We start from the raw sequence: 19,752 nt of genomic DNA, 5'->3' as shown, positions 1-19,752 counted from the left end.
GGGCGAATCACTGCTCTGCACTTGCGACAGCTGTCTCATTGAGTGGAACGACTTTATTTTCATAATTACAGTGGTCCTATGACCCAAACATTTCAGCAAAGTGTTTTCAGGTTTCTCTAAATTACCCTGTATTTACTTGTTTCTTTGATACTCACGCATAACGTCACTTTGCAGACAATCACGCCTAACGTCACTTTGTAGACAAATTAAGACAATCACGGGGTTGAGTTTTCCGCGTCTAGTCCTTGTTTAGACGTTTCCGCAATCTGAGAGTTAAGAGACGTATAAAAAGAAGTATAGGCGTAATGAAATTTCTTGAAAATTGATCTAAGCCTCCTAGTAAGTGAAATTCATCCAAGTAGCATGTTGTTAGGCAGACATTTAGCCCTTTCGAGAGTACTTACGTTTTATCCGGTGACAGGGCAGTATTACATAAGCAAACGATAACGCAACGAGATTGTTCTCAGACAACTCGATTATTAACCCTTATGAAAGAACGTGTTTGGTGATCAATTCTATGATTGAAACGCGGGATTTCCAACAATGTGGGGTTTGCAACCTTACCTCGTATATCGTATGAGTTTGTGCTTACCACGTGCCGGTGTTAGTATATATTTCATCGGGCTGTAGTCACTTGTCAACGTACCCAAATGCATTTTGTTGCTTCCACAACCAACAGGTAGGAGATCGACATGAAAAATGGGAACGTCCTTGCGGAGTTCAATGCTGTGAGTACCACTCGCGGTTCACAAGATACCGTAGAGGAATTCGGCTATCCGTAGCAAGAATGGCGGACGGTGCCGTATGCGGAGAAAATCAGGTATGGATATAACAATTTTGTTTAGGGAAGATTATATAAAGAGAGTTGGTTTCTATATGTAAATTTTCTACATTATTCCTTGTGACTGTTATCGGTTGTTTGAGTCCTACGCTAACAAAACCTGAATTCCGGTTCCTATAACCAAGAATAGCATCCAATGAAAACTTATAAAGAATGTGCAACATTTAGTACGTTCGTTTGCTTTGTTAGCTATTCTTACCAGGATACGTTTCTCGCTCTTCGCACGTCACTAACGCCGTATATTTTTACGCGCTTTATATCTAACTCCTAAAAGAGTACTGACGGAAAATTGTGAAGGTGAGATAACTTCGGAGACCGATTTGTGTGCGCCAAAATACATCTGCAAAAGGTCAGCGGAAATGTAGCCTAAAACATATTTAAATCAATTTTGAAGTGTGCGAGACGCCACTGAGCAGCAGGTGGAGGACCTCGCTCAATCGACATTCCCCGGACGTGGCGTAATTAAACATCCAAGCACGTCACGAGTTCGTGTTTGACGCTTCCGCACTGCCGGCGTTTCTCGCAGGATCGCCGCTCCTATTGTCCTATTGGAGGTCCGTGCTTTTGCTCTCGATCTCTACAGCGATTCCAGGCACACGTTTAGATGCGAAGTATCTCATACTCGGGGCTGTGTCCCTCCCTCCCTTCTTGTCGTTGTTGTCCGCCGTCCGCACTCTACTGCGCATGCGCGTCTCCTCAGCCCCTCCAGCGTTTGTCCTGATGTCAGCGCAGTACACTATGAAATAAACAGTTAGGCCGCGCCCGGTTTCGACACCACGACTCTGTGGCCGCAACGGGAGGTACGTGACGCTCTTCCCACTGCGCTACAAACCGAGACGGTGGTACGAACGCGCCTGAAGTCATACACTCATTCAAACTACGTGAAGAAGCTACTGATACAACGAAGGCACGCGAAGCTGAACGACAACGCAAACGACGAAGTGAACACTTTAGAGGAGGATGTTGAGTTTCCCGCGGGGAAGCTGTGGCGGTAAGCGCCCCGCGCCTTGCAGCTGAACCAGAGAAGAGGACGAAGAAAGCGGGCAGTAGGGTAGGAGTGTGAGCACGCAATAAAGAAAGTCGAGCACCAGGAGGTGTTAGATCAGGTAACGCGGGTGTCGGTCTCTTCGCTGTCTCTACATTTCTCTACATTTCTCTCTCTACACGGCGGTTCACAGTACGTTCCCATTCGTGCTCCAATAAATGAAACAACATTACGGCACCACAATGGAACCTACACGGAACCGCCATGATGCTTTGCATCCTCCTCCTTGTTCCCCACGGGAAGATGGTGAAGCTTTTTTTAATTGCCTTTCATTACACAGGACGCGAAAACGCGCCGGGGACCCGAAAAGCGTTCTGAGAGCCACACAGTCACTGCACAGGCGGCAGCTGCGGTCGTAAGTGGCCCCGGCCACCGTAGGTAGCTCGAGCGATGGTTCGTTACCACTGCACTTAATGGGGCTCAAGTCCAAAACAAGGCAGTACATACAAGAAATGAGTTATTGCCGCAGTGGGGAATTGCATTAAAAATCTCCATCTGCACTGCTTACGCAAGATGTAGGCAGACCGGCCCGCTGCTACCAGCGCGCGTCTCCAACCCACTGCCTCCAGCGTCACGCGTCGTTCGCGAGCTGCGAGAGCAATTTGCAGTACCGCCGCCTGCATCACGCCTATGGTCGCTTTTAAATGCAGAGCATTTCAGTAACTCACGATGTCACCCTCGTTGACGTCCCTAGTCCGCACCGCACCCCTCCCTACTTTATAAAAAAAAAATACTATCCGTCCCCCGGTTTCGACCGCTCAATCCGTCGGGCGGAACGCAATGTACATGGTGCTCTACCCACTGCGCCACAGAGCCGACACAGAATGGGACCCTAGGAACGCGCCTTATATTGTTGACTCATTCAAACTACTGCTGACGAGCGCTCTCTCGTCAGCAGTTGCCACAAGTGCAACAACATTAACGTAACGCAAACTACTTACGTCGTGCGCCCCCGGAAATGCTCTGCATTTGATCGTGCCCCTCGCGAGGGGGATGTTTCACTGCATCTTCTCTCGGTCGCGGGACCCGTGGCGCCATCTGGGGGAGGCGCGGCACAAATCGTAGCACTTTCTTTGAAAAAGCGCCTCGAAAGCGCGGCAAAAATGAAATAGGGATGACGCGCTTTCGAGGCAATCCGCCGACGCGGCTGCTTTGTGTACAGACTCGGCGGCGAGCGTCCTGGGATTCTGGTGCCGACCGAACCCCATTTTTTTTTCAAGTGGTCTGTCTAGCTGTGCTAGATGGCTAATGTCAGCGTGAAGTTCCGTGTCAAAAAGACCCAGGGAACACGCCATAGCAGCGGCAGAAGATAGAGATCAACCGGCACGCGTTGTGCATAGGCCGGGACAATGCCGGCACAAGAGACCTCTGGTAGACATGTGTTGCGAGCGGCACCAACAGCGTAGATGAGCGGAATCGTCGGTGCAAAACTTCTGCACATCGATATACCGAACATATAAAATGTAGTCTATAACGTAATAGTACTATATTCATTTTCACTTCAAGTGGGTTTAACGTTTCCTTTTCCTCATCGGATTTCCCTTGCATATACCTAAACCGGCCGGAGTGCGCCAAAATAGGGAGGCAACCATGTAGACAACATTGGAGCGGAGCGACGCCGAAGACACGGCGCACGCACGCATTGGAGCCCGTGTATCAAATTTACGCGTTCGGTGAGTCGCCGCAGCCATATTTAATGAAGCGGCGGACGAGATCAGTACGTAGGGCATTAACAGAAATTGCCGCCGACGCGGAATCGACAGTGCTATGGCAGCTCTGCTCTGTGATATCCGCCCTACAGTGATGTGGATTGCTTGGTTTATACCAAATGCAGCATTTCGTGGCACCCGCTGAAACCGGAACTGTGACAGACGAATTAAAAACGTCTTTAATTAAAAAATTGTCGCGCGCTGAATAAAAATAGGTTGCTTCACGGAATAAATAGGTCATTTCCTACTAATCGCAACAAAAAAAAATAAAACAAGATTCAAATTGTTTCTCTCAGTGCCCCTTTAATATACAAAGGAGGCCGCAGCGAGCCTACCAACAAATAAAACGAGAGAGATAGCTCCGCACAAATTTAAACAAATGAATGAATTGCCCCTAACCGTACAAAGGCGTCAGTATTTTTTGCAGGCGGTTGAAAAATTGGCGAACAAAATTTCACTACCGTGCTTAATTAACCGTGAGTAGCATATCGTTTGTGACGTTGAGTAATATAATTGCGTTTGTTGGAACCTAAATATTTCGAATTTACGGATAATTTGAACTCTACTATTTCTTCCGTCAAACAATGCGTAGAAGCGTATGAACGCGAGTCGATTCCGCTACGGAGATTGCCAACTGGGCAGTACAACTCTGGGACCCCAGACCTAGGCTACGGCCATAGAAACTACCTCTGTGCTTACACATAAGGCTGCGTACAACGTAGAAGGCAAAATACGGTAAACTCAATCTAAATTCTACGTGGCCGACGTTTTGTAATGCGCCATCTTTGGGAACTGCGTCAAGGACGCGAGTGCGGTGGCGATGGCAGTTGAAGGAATTGTTTCTCAAGCGAGGAGAGCTGAACCTGTCACTGCCAATGATGATAAGGAGGACGAGGACGAATCATAGTGCGCCCGTACGCTTAGAAGTAATCGACAGATGTAATTCCGTCCGTCTCTTATGTTTGGATGAAGGCGAAGATGCGGTTATCGCTGCATCAGTTTGTTAGAGCAAAAAGTGCCGACCGTTGCCTTTAGGGACAAAAGACAGAGCGCAATGACACGGTTTTTCAGCATAAAAGCGTCAACAGGCTTCATGGCTTTCCAGTTTCAGGGTAGTGCAGTTATTGCTCAATTGCGTTAGTTCGAACTGTCACTAATTGGAACTATGATGGCATACCCCTGCCATTGGAATTTACCAGCTTTTTCTGTACCAATGATTCTTTTGCAACATGGTTTCCAACATAACTATTTATATGTGTCGCCAGGTGTTTAATGTAATTGGCCATGAAGTTGTTTCTTTGTTTGTGGTTATCTGGATTACGATGTTTAGGGCCCGCTTATGCCCCAACGCAAAATTTACGTGGTCTGTAAATCGTCTCTCATGATTGATGGCGACTCTTTAAAAAGCGCGCCATCGACAATTTTATACATTCCACTCTGTAGCGAAACTATAGTTGGTCTAAAGCAGCAAACATGTTTTCAATAAAAATACTCCAAGGAAACTAATTGTCTTCGTAGCCAAGTTTCAAACAAAAAAAAAAAACGCTTCGCCGCTTCTTTTATGAAAGGCTAAGGTTCACGGGATTCATAACAGGCAGTGAAAGTGCAAGTGAAAGCAAGCTCTATGCACATTTAGCCTAAGTAGTCGCTATTCGATCACCCGTTCAGAAGCAGGTACAGAGAACGACCATTACAACACAGAATACAGCAGTGAACAAGAAGCGTTGGGTTCCTATAGCTCTTCTGCGAAGCACTATATGTCTAACCCACACCACCCCTTCTCTTTCCAACCTTTCATTCCTGAGGAGAAGGTTTACTTGGCGCCGCGCCGGCCTTCCTTTTCGCCACCGCCACCGGTCTTTTTATTGATCTCTTTAACGTTTAAGCACGCGAACATAAGCGATTGCCGGTTTATGCGTGCGCTTGCGGAGAATGGAGGGAGGAAGGGAGGGGAGGTAGGCGTGCACGCGAAGCTATAGGTTCCATTCCCTCACTGATGACATGCCCGTTGTGTGTCCGGGAGGCATGCACTTGGATGTCAAACAGCGGAATGCGATATATCCGGTGTCTTGATTGGTCGAGCGGATTGGGTTGTGTGTAACACAGAGTGAAATTCCCATGACGCGGGAGGTAAACAGAGAGCCCCATGTCTGTTCGATAGAATAAAGCTCGAGGCCTTCAAAGGTTCACTGATCTAAGTGGCTGTGGAGTACGCTCAATCGCAAACTACAAACCAATGTGGTTCGCTACGTCCACTCTGTCGTCTGCGTGCAGTTTCACAGGTCATCGATTGCTCCAGAAAGTTAGGACACTAATTTGTTTTGTGTCTACCGGTAGAAAAATGAGGATTGGTATCTAGGGCGGATCAACTGGGTAGGTACGCCTTGAAGAAGGCGAAAATTACTTCGCTGCGCCTGATTGCACTAAGCCGCGGCAAAATTATAACGGGAAACTTTCTATACCTCACTTCGGTCATTCAACAAGAAACCGCGTTGCAAGAAGGCCAACTTTACAAAATGGGAGGGAATATTTACAGCAGTAAGCTGTAAGCTGTCCAACGCGAAGAGAAAACGTCATTCGAAAAAAAAAAACGCGTCCTTCGTGGGAATCGATCCTGCGTCCTCCCCCTACTGAAACCGGCGTTTATCTGATTGAGCGACCTTCCAATTTCGGAGCACCGCATTATCTCCTATGGGGTATTTTTAGCGGTGACTTTGGAATTCATGTGAGCTTTTGTTCACTCGCGGGTTCGCTCGTTCTCTCGCATAGACCTCACGGCCGGAACTGGGCGCTCTGAGCCACTGTTAACACAAGAGATGGCTAAGCTTGAGATGGTCTGACGGCGTACGGTCGTCCCGGCTTACGCATGGGCCACGTGAGGAGCTCCAAACAAACAAAAAAAGGCAGTACACGTGCGCCTGCGCCTCAAAAGGTGAGCACAGTACAGGTCGCGCTACAGACGCCGAGTGCGCGAAAACGGTTCCCTCGGCTTGTAGCGCTAGCTAATGCGGTCCACTTGGGCATAGATGTGAAAAGCTGCGGCGAAAGCGATCCGGGCCTGCAGTCACGGAGAACTTTGAGTGGCAAGTTCAGAAATTCATGCGAGGTGGGTCTCCGACGAAGGGAGAGCGGCCGCCAACTGTGGTGTTTCTGCAGCCTTGCACCACTAGTGCAAGCAGCGCCAATTTTTCATGATGATAATAAATCAAGAAAAAGTGTTTCCGTTGGTGAGAATAGAGCTTCGGTTCCTCGCGTTATGAAGCCGATGTCTATGTAATCGCGCCATTCGGAGACGGTTGAAGCAGTTTGAATTTTGGACTTTGACTTACCCTTACCTTGCGCGCGAGAATCCTCCCCATTTTAGCCATCTTTTTCTTAAGGAAGGCACTTTGATTTTTTTCATAAAAAACCTAGTCTCTTTTGTTGTCGTGGCTGACTTTGGTAGACACAAACTGCTACTCAGGTCGCACGTTTTTTCTTATGCTGGTTATAATGGCGCTCACTTGCCTTGGTGTAGCTACTTACTTTTTGTTTCTGTTCTTATTACCAGCTGTCATTTTTCTTTTCTAATCCCAGGAACTGTAAATGTTTTTTTGTGGTGATGAACCCCTCCTTCAGGGGCAGGCACTGAAGATTAACCCTTTGAAAGGTATATAGCAATAAAAGACGGCTTTTAATCCTGGTTTCTTCTCCTGTGATCGCCTCTCAATAGCTTGCCAAGTTGGTTCCGATTTTTTTTTAAGACAAAACTTCGAAATGGTACTTGGAATTGGAATCCTTTGCAGCACTTATAATCACTTATAATGAGTATCTCTCTGTTTGGGAACTGCTACTTGAAAGTGAACTCTGGTACGTTGACCATAAAGATGCTTAACCGCCTGTCCGAATTTTTTATTCCCCACCAAACTACTAGCAGAACCGCCAACATATTTGAGGTACCATGACTGCAATCGTGCAGTGCGACCAACAGCACTGCTCTTGCTTAACACTCACTCCTGCGTACCACACCTAGGTCTAGCTGACAAAACAATAGCCTGATATTCTCCGGAGGCTACTGGAGTCCCTGCTGCCGTTCACCGGTGAGCCATATCATGTCTACCCGGCATGACCCTTACCTTTTTTACTGCAAAGGAGTATATGTCTAAGCCACTTCAGTTTTCATTCCCGTGTCATCGATTTACTCGGCTCCGTTCCGGGGATCCTGCTCCCCACCGTTGGCCCCTCTTTCACAACTATTTTCCTTCTCGTCTCCACCAATGCCCCTTTGTAAAGTTGCGCAGGCGGCAACTAACGGCAATATGCGGCTATCAGATGATTGCAAAAAATAAACTGAAGCACGGATGCGCATTAAAAATGCACTTACGATTACTACAGATTGTGCGCAGGAGGAGCTGCAGTCTCCTCGGTCACGGCGCATTTCTACTGCGTCTAAGGAAGTGTTCGCGTGATCGGCGAACGTTCGACGGCATGCGCTACTCCGCTGCTACCTTCCAGTGCACCGCCGCCGTCGGCCAGCATGTTGCAAATCGTGTTCGCATCTCCCGCGCAAATTTCCCGTGGTTCGGATTAGCTCCGCGCAAGAGAGCAGCGAGGATGTGGCTGCATATCTTGTTTGGAACTTCCCGCGCAAACGTCAAGAAGTTTGGATTAGCGGAGAAAGGAACAGCGTCTGGGGACAGTGCAGGGGGAGGACGCTCCTTGGTGGCGACACATGAAACATGCGTGTGAAAGAAAGGCAGTGATAGAGATGGTGCGGTAGCCGCACGTGTCGTACTCCAATTCACCTTTCGCTAGACGCTCCTCTCCATTTTCTTTCTTTCGTGGCTGCTGCGCTCGCTCACTCGGTTACGCAGACATAAAGAGACGCCGCTCCCGCGAACCCCCTAGGTAACGGCTGCCAAAAGTCTGTCGCCCAAAACGACTGAAACCTTCGGTCGCGGCGTATATCACTTCTAAGCACGCCTACATGACCGGTTCCCGGTTAATGTGTTGCGTGCGCAGTTTTGTAGTGAAAAGTACTCGTAGGGAGGAGGGAGGGCGTGGACGCGCAGCTATAGGTTTCATGCCCGTACTGATGTATGGTATGTCTGTTGTGCTGGTACTAGATTTAAACGCGGACATTAAACGGCCCAATGAGACCGGTCCGGAGTTCATAGTGGTAGAGCGGATTGGGTTTGTGTTTAGCTAAGTTGAGATTACCGACGCAAAACCCATATCGTGATCTATGGACGTAAAAAATGCCATGTCACGCAGTTCGGTTAGCTGAGACGTGAAATAACGTCATTGTTTAGGTTATTGCGACAGTTGCGCCAACAGTCTGAAGTCGGCCTTACACAAACAGTAAGATGCTTACGACGCGGGAGGGACACATGCAGTTCCATGTTTATTTGCAAGAACAAAGCTTGGATCCGTCATAGGGTCATTGAGCTAATGGCCTAGGAAATATGCTCCATCGCAATTACGACAAACGGGTTTTGTTTTGTGCGCTCCGTGGACTGCGTCCGGCTCTACAGGTCATCCTTCTTCACAGAGTGGAAAGGCACTAATTTTTAATTTTACGTGAATAGCTATTCCCCGTGCTTATGGCGCAAGCATACGCACAATACTTAATGACCATCGATTTATCCCCGATGGTTTGATTTGCTTCAAATTCGAACACTTACCACCTATGATGTTGTAATTGTTTCGGTAAACATTATTCTCAATTGCTGCCCCAACAGGTTCTCAGTCGCAATATATACTATAAAACGCCCGTTTGGGAAGCTCGAAATAATGCCGGCACAAATATTTACTTTACTCGAGTTTACGATAAAAAACGTTTCGTTTTTAATTACCAGTAATTCCAACTTTGAGCGTTGTGTGGCCGCTATCGCAAGTGATTACGTTGTAAATGTTTCCCGACGAGTACCCGAGTAATCTAAATTGCTCTGTCAATAGAGTGACCACGCAAAGTTCGGCGACAGCAGCCTGCAGACGGACACTTCAAGCATCACTCAAGTTACCTTTATGAACAATGTGCGTTCTGGGTCCAAATGAGCTGATATACCTGGATGGTCACAATACGCAAAGCCCACACAAACTCCCACGGAGACATTTAACCCTGCGTACGCGTAGAAATGCGAAAGCCGAAGAATGGTGCATCAAAAGTCAACATGGTAATGCAGCACACAGTTTCCGACGCTTACGTCAGGTGACTTTTAATTCCATTCGAATTGATGGCGACACCAAAGACGGTCACGCTTTGCGCTAGTTTGGCGCATAATGAGACCACGGATTTCGCTTCGGGAAATTGTAAAGCCCTTATTCAGACCAACGTGCAGGATACTCATTCTTAGAACATGTAAGGAGCGGTTGTTGCATTCTCTGTGCCAAATGGTTTTAAAGGCGACCGCCTTTGCACGGAAATATACAGGTGCAATGAATTTACAATGCGTGAATTTCCGTGCCTATCGGTGTTCTAAAGTCAAACACTGCGACCCTATTCATTAAAAAGCAGAACATTCAATACGCAAGAATTACCTACTTTGGGGCCTCTTCTCTCTACTCACCGCACAACTTGCAACATGTAATACACTTCTGCTTATGTGGCAGTTTAGGTGTATAAAATGTGCACGCGTATCCTTCTACCAGCACCAAGAAATTTCAAATGGTTACAAATTTTCCACTATGTTGACCGATGAGTATCTTCAATGAGTGTAAAGTATTGACTTATAAAACAGCGCTAGAAACAGGACTACAGAAAGGGCACACCTACAGGGCGCTGACTAACAGCTGAGTTTATTGTGACTGAACGGGCAATAAATGCGGAAAGAAAGTGGCACGTGATGAAAGAAATAACAACTGAAGAATACAAAAAAATACAAAAAACAATCAGTTTCAAGAAGTACAGTGATCTTTATTACTAACACAATCGTATCAACTAGCACGCCTTATCTACATTATCACCAAGAAAGTGAATTTCTTTCCCTGTAAGAGCAACAGACAGAGCGCTGACGGAATCATGTTTCCGGGTATGCATTTGCCAAGCCTCTCTAATCTCCCATTGCATCCGGTCACGGTATCGCGCCAGCACGTGGCTTTTCTCAAACAGAGGCGAAAAGCCTGGGCATTTGGCAACGTGACTAGCGAGTGTGCTACCAGTGGCGTTTCTTACGTCGCACGCGTGCTCCCGAAGACGATCGTTGAGGCATCGCCCCGTCTGTCCTACGTACGACCGCTTGCAAAACAGTGGTATCTCGTAGATAACCTCCCCCTAGCATTGGACGTAGGGCTTCGTATGTTTCTTCGCGCATTTTAGGGGCGAAGCACCTTAGGGCGTGGGTCTGTCCATCGTCGTCGTATGTATGTAGCCACCTCTAGTTTAGTTCTTGGATTGTTTACTAGATGGCGTGGCTACCTCTAGTTTAGTTCTTGGATTGCTTACTAGATGGCGGGGAGCGTTGTAATAAAATCCGTTTGCTGTTGGCGCGCGCTCGGAGTCGGGCTGCAGATCTGCGAGCCCGCGAGGCAGAAGCGCTCCGTGAAGCTGCGCGACGCCGCCGCCAAGATCCTGCCGTACGAGAGCGGGAGGCCGAAGCGTGTCGTCTGGCTGCGCGACGACGCCGCCAAGATCCCAGCGTTCGGGAACGAGAGGCCCAAGCGTCACGGCAACGGCGCGAGGACCCTGCCGTACGCGAAGCGGCACGGCTGCGGCGCGAAGAGGATCTCCAAAACGTCAGAGAACGGGAAGCGGCGAGAAAGCGCGCGTATCGGCAGGCACACCCCGATGCAGTGAGAGCTCGTGAGGCGTCTGCAAAACGCATCAGGCGAGCTCAGCCCCAAGGTGCCGACGCGCGGTTTAAGCGAGACTTTCTAGACGTTACGTTCGGACACAGATGTAGTGGGCGAACTTTCACTGAAGAGTCCCGGTTTTACCGATGATTTCCCCTCAGGAGCTTCGCCCACTCATCATCATTCACCCCGTGGATATGCTGTGATTTTTTTTTCTTCGCTGGTCTCTCAAGTTTACCTTGCGGCGAAGGCTACTTAGTTTGTCAGGAGCAGAAAACACGAGATCAACACCGGACCGCCGTACTATTTTCTTAAGCCTGTGGCTCACCCCGTGGATGTAAGGGATCACGGCTACCTTCCGTCGCTCTCTGGATGGAGGTTCCTGTTCCTGGGGTGGTTTTCTCAGTCCTTATAAGATTTTGTAGCCCACACCGCAAAGCAGCGAATCAGGAAAGCCAACCCTCCGCAGACGACTTGTTTGGGTGTCAAGGCTGCTGTGGATTCGATGATGACTGGACCTTGACAGCGAGTTTTGTAATGCTGAAGTAGCAACTCCTCGCTTTACAAGCTTCGAGTGCGCCGACGTGAATGGCATGATATCCTTTTGACTTCGTGGTGAATAACTCCAACAAAGGTGCTTCGCATTCGCATTGTTCCCGAATGTGTTCCTGAGTGTGATTTACGCATTATTGACGTCACTGGAGCAATTTTACGCGCGAGCGAAAGCATGAGATCAGTGAAAGTGTCTGTGAGTCGCCATTCATAAAAAACACAAAATACAGTGCAAACGGAGGTTGGGAATAGTGTGTTTATTCAAAATTTCCCCCGAGCATGAATACAGAAAAAGATGTGGTTGATCTTTCTTTCAGACGAATCGGTAAAACCCAAAATTGAAATGCGCCTTCACAGGAGCATTTCAATGTTATTGGGAATAAATATGAACTAAAACAACGCTATTTAGATTTCGTCGGTATAGCACCGTTAGACGCATCAACATGAAACCCTTGATTACACGTGCTGGAGCATTGCATAAATGCGATTGAAACCTAAGGCTGTCGCAAACCGTGTTAATAAAACTGCACGGGTTGTTAGAGAATCGTTTGGTTAATTAACAGTGTGCTGCAGCGGAATGAGAATGACTTGCGGGTCGACAGTAGTCTTGTGGGTGTGCTTGGCGAGCGATGTTCTGCTTTCTGGTCGCTTATAGAAAGCTACGACCACATTGGTCCTGCTCTGTGGTGTGCACGCCAGACGCTTGCGTTGCGACGAGGTAAGCTTGCGGCACGCGGGGGCGCCGTTCCACAATCAGAGCGGCATTCCACATACGCGGTGGACGGCCAAACACAGCAGTTCCGTAGATACACGCTCCCCAATCGAGGCGCTAGCTATCGGTGTTCATTAGCGTCGTAACGCATTACTTCGCTTTACCTCTCCCAGAAGGCAGCACCATCTGAACGGACAAGATAGACAGAACGACATCAGGCGTGTTAGTACAGCTACCTGGACATGACTCCATGGCTCAGTCGGTGGAGTGTTACACATCTCCCTTTGTGGGGCTGAAAATCTAGCGCCGCCGCGCCGATGAAACTTTTAATGCAAAGCAGTATACGTCTAACCCCCCCCCCCCCCCCCCCCATGTTTTCATTCCGGTATCATCGATTTACTCGGCTCCGTTCCGGGGCTCCTTCTCCCCATCGTTGGCACCTATTTCACAACTGTTTCCCTTCTCGCCTCCACCGATTTCCCCTTAAATATTTGCGCAGGTGCCAGCTAACGGCGATATGCGGCTATCAGATGATTGCAAAAATAAACTGAAGCACGGATGGGCGGTAAAAAATGCACGGCATATTACTACAAATTGTGCGCAGCAGGCGCTGCAGTCTTCTCGGTCATGGCGCATTACTACTGCGTCTAAGGAAGTGCTCGCGTGAGCAGCGAACGTACTACAGCATGCGCTACTCCGCTGCTACCTTGCAGTCTACCGCCGTCATCGGCCAGCATGTTGGAAATCGTGTTCGAATCTCGCGCGCAAATTTCCCGTGGTTCGGATTAGCCCCGCGCAAGGGAGCAGCGAGCATGTTGTTGCATATCGTGTTTGAACCTACCGCGCAAACGTCGAGAAGTTCGGATTAGCGGAGAAAGGAACAGCGTCCGGGGAATGTCTAGGGCAAGGGCGCTAATTGGTGGCGACACATGACACATGTGTGAAAGAAAGGCAGTGAGAGAGATGACGCGGCACTCGCACGTGTCGTACTCCACTTCAGCCTTCGCTAGAAGCTCCTTTCCGTTTTCTTTCTTTCGTCGCTGCTGCGCTCGCTGACTCGGTTACGCCTACATAAACAGACTCCGCTCCCGCGAAGCTCTACGGTAACGGCTGCCAAAGGGCTGCCCCCTAAAACGACTGAAACCCACCGTCGCGGCGTATGTCACTTCTAAGCACGCGTACATGACTGGTTCCCGGTTTATGCTTGCGCAGGTTTGTAGTGATAAATAGTGTAAAGGAGGAGGGAGGGCGTGCATGCGCAGCAGCTATAGGTTTCATGCCCCTACTGATGATACATGGTATGTCCGCTGTGCTGGTACTAGATTTAAACACGGACTTTAAACGGCCCAATTGGGGCCTGTCCGGAGTCCATAGTGGTAGAGCGGATTGGGTTCGTGTGTTACGCTAAGTTCAGATTACCGACGCAAAACCCATATCTGGATCTATGCAAGTAAAAGAATGCCATGTCACGCAGTTCGGTTAGCTGAGACGTGAAATAACGTCATTTTTTAGGTCATGGCGACTATTGCGGCAACAGTCTGAACCCGGCCTTACACAAAGAGTAAAATGCTTATGACGCGGGAAGGACACATGCAGTTCCATGTTTATTTGCAAGAACAAATCTTGGATCCTTCAGAGGGTCGTTCAGCTAATGGCCTAGGAAATATGCTCTTTCGCAAATTACCACAAACGTGTTTTGTTTCGTGCGCTCCGTGGACTGCGTCCAGCTTTGCAGGTCATCGTTCTTCAAAGAGTGGAAAGGCACTAATTTTTCTGGTGATATCAATTTCGTGATAGATATGACGTCGGTGAGGATTGTGTAGCCCGGCATAAAACACTTTTGTGTTAAAACGAAGGAATCCGCTATTCCCCAACCATTGAAGCCCAACGTCAAAAGTATACGTAAAGAAAACCTTCCACCATCAAAAAAAGTTTGTCCGATGATTGATTATGGGTTTAACACGCCGACGCTACACACGTGATGAGGCCCACTGTAGTGGAGGGCACCGGGTCAATTTTGACAACCTGGGAATTTTTATCGTGTACCAAGCGGCCGCTGCCGGGAATCAGACCAGCGTCTTTGTACTTAGCAGCACAACACCTTAGTCACTAGGCCACCGCGGTGGGTATATTGAAAATAAGAAAAAAACCTGCGGAGTGATATTACATAAGAAAATACGCTTGCATATCCCAGACACCTGGAGCTTGGTTCCTGAATAACTTTCACATTTGTTTTGTCTTTCGCATCGAGCCGGGGTCAATTGATACCTGTTGCAATTGAGGATTTTACGGAAATGAAATGTAGAATCAGATTAACTTGTAAGCTTACCTTTGGGACGGACATAATTATGGTGCCATTCAGCAAGTTCCCATCCGCTTTCTCAGCCAGGTGCATTCCTAGGCACAAATTATTTGTTACATTACTGTTAAACGTCTTTCAATGCCTGTACATCTCTTAGTAGCATATATGAGTATTTCTACGGCCAGCCTAAATGACTACGCATATCTATCTTGCGGATTTGAATATGTCACACAAATAACAACTTTCTTTTTGCAGATATGCATTTTCGGGAAGTGCGAAAACGTGACAGAAGGTGCAACTGCAACAGGTGCAGGTATTACTTTATGAAAAGGGAGGGTGTATTCTAAACCAAATAAACTACTACTGTACTATGCCTTTCTGTAAAATCTTGTAAAAAGAGGTCCAGAGAAGGCGACACGCTGCTTCAATCTGTATTTTCAAGAAATAAAGTATGTTCTGTTACGTTTGAAAGTAAACTCGAAGTGCATAAAAACTGCGCTTGTGTTGTCCTCAAATGCTCCTGTCCAGGTAATTTGCGTGCTAATAATATTTTTAATATGAACCATCACCCGCTAGCCCATCTTTCAAACCATCTGCACTCGAGCAGCTTTTACACCTACGTAAAGCATTCACATAATACTCCTCTGAATAATTTCGTATTCTCGTAACAGTCAACTTCCCGCCTTTTGTAGGGTTACATACACAGTTTTTTTAGCACACATGTATCCAGTATTTGCGGATATTGGGCATAGAAGTACAGCTTCAATTTACCTCCACATTACATGGTGTAAATATGCAAGGAAAATGTTTTCTTTCATATGTTTCATCCGCTTCATTATGAACGCTTCGGAATTATTTTGACGATACCGCAGATGGAAGTGCGACCATCTTCTGAAGTTTTCTTTTATTACGCTCATGTTGGTGCTCTAATATATACTCAAGGTACGACGAACAGTCGCACGCAAATGTATTTACACCAGAATATCCAGTTACAGGAAACACCACTGTCGTGTTTACTGTGGGAGGGCAACATAGGCCTTTATGATTGACTGCTTCAGCGCTAGTGAAGCTTCGTTGGAAAAGGCGTAAGGTAAAAAGTTTTCTGAAAGATAATCTGCTAAATATAGCAACAGAGGCAGAGGCAAATGTTCTAAAACAAAATAATGAAAACTCCGCGTCTAGGCACGCTTTAGCCTTCTTAACCAGTCGTACGCTTACAAAGCTCTGAAGGTTGCGTCCTAGGCAGGTTTTACTGCAAAGCAATATATGTCTAACCCCCCCAGTTTTCATTCCGGTGTCATCGGTTTACTCAGCGCCGCTCTGGGGTTCCTCCTCACCACCGCTGATACCTCTTTCACAGCTAATTTCCCCCTCGCCTCCGCGGATGACCCTTTAGCAAGTTGCGCAGTCGGCAGCTAACGGCGGTAGTGCGGTTATCAGATGATTGCCAAAAATTAACAGAAGCACGGGTTGGCGTAAAAAATGCACTGGCGATTACTATACTCCTTAATATGAAATTTGTGCGGAGCGCCAGCTGCAGTATTCTCTGTGACGGCGCATTTCTGCTGCATCTCCATAAGTGTTGCTAGATTACTGAACGTGTGGCGGCGTGCACTACTCTGCTGCTACTTCGCAGTGCGTCGCCGGCCACGGGCAGCATGTTCGAAATTGTCTTTGACCCTCCCGTGGAAATGTCACGTTGTTCGGATTAGCCCTGCACAATGGAGAAGTGAGAATGTTGTTGCATATCCTGTTTGAACCTCCCGTGCAAACGTCACGTGGTTTGGATTAGCGAAGAATGGAACAGCGTCTGCGAAAAGTGCCACGGGGAAGGCGCTTCTTGGTGACGACACATGAAACATGTGTGAGGAAAAGGCAGTGATAGAGATGACGCCGTAGCCGCACGTGTCGTACTTCACTTCACCCTTCAGTAGACGCTCCCCTCTACTTTATTCCTTTCGTCGCTGCCGGGTTCGCTCACTCGGTTACGCGGATATAAACCGACACCGCTCCCACGCAGATTACGTAACGGCTGCCAAAGAGCTGCCCGCTAAAACGAGCGAAACCCACCGACGCTGTTTCCACTCAAATTTACACCCCTAAGTAGCTGCGAATCCCTCGCGGTAGAAGAGAAACTTCCCGAGTTGGAACGTCAGCTTGAACCCATATTTCTTGTTGAGCTTGGAAGGCCTTCCGAGCGACATTTTTGCCAGTGTCTTTCACGCCTAAGTATGCGCTATCCCCAGTTGCAGGTATATCCGTGCACCTTTTGCGGGTGGAAGAGGGGGGACGTGCACACACAGCTAGGCTTCATGCCGCTAACGATGAAATGCCGCTTGGGCTGGTAGGAGATTTAGATGTCGAAATTACATGGCTCAAGGCGCTTAGCCGGCTGTCATCATAGATGGTGTGCTTCGGGTGTGGGTTGTGTGTTACAGAGACTTACACACAGTGTGTTGCCAACGATGGGAAAAAGACACGGACAACCGCATGTTTCTTCACGAGAATAGAGTTGAATGGCTTCCAGATTTTAAATTGTTATGGGCAGATGCATGCGGTTCGTTTTGAGCAATTGAAGTGTTGGCCCGAACACAAGCGGGAACGGGCGCAAAAACAACAGAAAGCTGCTGTTGCCACCGTGTCCACCTTAAGTTCAGCTCGTTGAGTAGCGGTGAATCCCTCCCGGAACAACAGCAATTTTTCCGCTTGGAACGCAGGCGTGAGCCGTTAAGACTTCATCAGACGGCTTTCAGGAAATATTTTCGACCGCGTCTGTCACTTGTAAGCACGCGCACATTACCGGTTGCCGTTTTTTGCGCGCACAGGTTTGGAGTGGAGAATACGGGGAGGCAGGAGGGGGTGTGCACGCGCAGCAATAGGTTTCATGCTTGTACTGGTGGATGGAATGTCCGTTGTACTGGTGAGAGATTTAAACGCGGACGTTCAACGGCCTAATGAGACTTTTCCGGAGTCCTTAGTGGTTCAGCAGATTGGGTTTCTGTATTTCAAAAACAGTAAAATGCTAAGGACGCGGATGGACACCGGAAGCTACATGTTTGTCTACAAGAACAGATCTTGGATCCTTCAGAGGTGCATTAGGGTTATTGGCTAGGGAATATGCTTCATCCAAATTTCAGCAAACGTGTTTTGTTTCGTCCACTCTGTGCACTGCAATTGATTGGGTGTAGCGTTTAACGCACCGACGCAACGAAGGCGATAAGGCGCGGAATTGTGGATGGCTCCGAATTAATTTTGACCACCTGGGGATCTTTAACGTGCGCCGAAATCTCGTACACATGGGCGTTTTTGCTTTTCGCCTCCATCAGAAAAGCGGCCGCCGCGGCCGGGAATCGAACCCGTGAACTCGTGCTCAGCAGCACAACACATTAGCCACTGAGCCACCGCGGCGGGTTGTGGACTGCAATCAGCTTTGCAGGTCATCCATCTTCACAGAGTGGAAGGGCGCTAATTTTTTCTATGAATTTATCCCTCATACGAATCCATGACTGCAGCACTTGGAAATATTCATTAACTGTCCCACTTTGTGATAGTTGATGACCCTCAAGTCTGGAGTCGAGATTTTAGATGTGGAGCATCTCCTGCTCGGGGCTGTGTCCCTCCCTCCCTTGTCGTTGTCGTTGTTGTCCGCCGTCCACAGCCCCACAGCGCATGCCTGACCAGGAACCGCTGATGATGATTGTGGCAGAATGCCCCTAGGGATGGGCCAACGAAATAATCCATCACGAGATAGCTTCGCGTTCAACCACCGTCGTCATCTTCCCGTAAGGGAACCGCTGAAGAAGAAGAAGGAGAAGAAGACAAAGCTGCGAAGAGGAGGGCCTGTACGTTGCTCTCAGCCGGTGCACCAAGGTCAACAGCCTTTACCTCAGCCACGCTGGCGGAGGCTACCGATTCTACCACAGAGACGACAACATCGACAAGAACATGATGGACGACTTTCGGCGCCTCGAAAACCACCGCCTACTCACCGTCACACAGCAGTACTTGCGTGCCTTTGCCACTGGTGTGGACCCGGACGCGGAATTCACTCTGGCGTTACTAAACACCAGATCACTCAACATACCGGCAACACAATGGAACCACACGGAACCCCTATGATACTTCGCATCCTCATCAGGGTTCCCCATGAGCAGATGGTGTAATTTTTTTTGTACGGCCACGCATACGAGGGAAGAAATGAAAACTTTAACTTCGAAACGGTCACTTCTCTTGATGGTAACACCACCGTTGAAAGAAGTCGAAGTAAGCGCGCACTTGATACCATGCAAAGGACAGGGATAAAACGTAACCATGCCCTGTGTAGGTCGCGCATCCAGATGCGTTTGATCCATTTGTAGTGTCTACTTGGAACGTCATCATACGGAAAATTTGTTTATTTCTATCTAGTCTACTAAAATTGCCTATGCAAGTGGTGAGGCGAGGACTTTCGTATAGTTAAACGAAACGATTTCGCAACGAGTCGGCTTAAATGTGGTACCTTAGCTCTTGCAGACAAAAAGCTGTAATGCACAAAACTGTAGCCGAACCCCTTTCACAGTAAAAGCAGAGTGTGCCGGGGGATTACATTTAGCACAGAAACAAAAAAAACTGATTAGTGAGCGTTAGTTTCCGGGGTCAGGCGTTAAAATTGATTTATGTTACATAACGGGGTATTGCACAAGCAAAACTGCATTTATTATGTGAAACTTTTCACTTGTCAGTACCATTCTGCTTGGAAAAAGGTTCATGTGCTGCACTCCGCATTTAAATTTAGCCATAAGCAGAAGTGCCCTACGATTTCACTTACTGGTGGGCCAAGCG

General features: G+C 48.0%; 1 long non-coding RNA gene across 1 annotated transcript in view; it reads left to right on the top strand.

Moving 5' to 3' along the window:
- LOC144167067 (uncharacterized) overlaps positions 1–15,407 on the top strand; it is a 140,542-nt gene extending 125,135 nt beyond the window's left edge. Inside the window, exons 7-8 of the long non-coding RNA XR_013321836.1 lie at positions 680–820; positions 15,187–15,407. This is a non-coding gene — a long non-coding RNA (uncharacterized LOC144167067). The remainder of the gene's footprint in view (positions 1–679; positions 821–15,186) is intronic.
- Positions 15,408–19,752: the final 4,345 nt, after the last annotated feature.

The sequence above is a fragment of the Haemaphysalis longicornis genome, unplaced genomic scaffold (genome assembly GCF_048455015.1).
Source record: "Haemaphysalis longicornis isolate Haplotype H1 unplaced genomic scaffold, Haemaphysalis longicornis Haplotype H1 scaffold_2, whole genome shotgun sequence".
In the NCBI taxonomy this organism is placed as follows: domain Eukaryota; kingdom Metazoa; phylum Arthropoda; class Arachnida; order Ixodida; family Ixodidae; genus Haemaphysalis; species Haemaphysalis longicornis.
The sequence above is the reverse complement of the archived record's forward strand: the minus strand, read 5'-3'. Positions and strand labels throughout refer to the sequence as shown.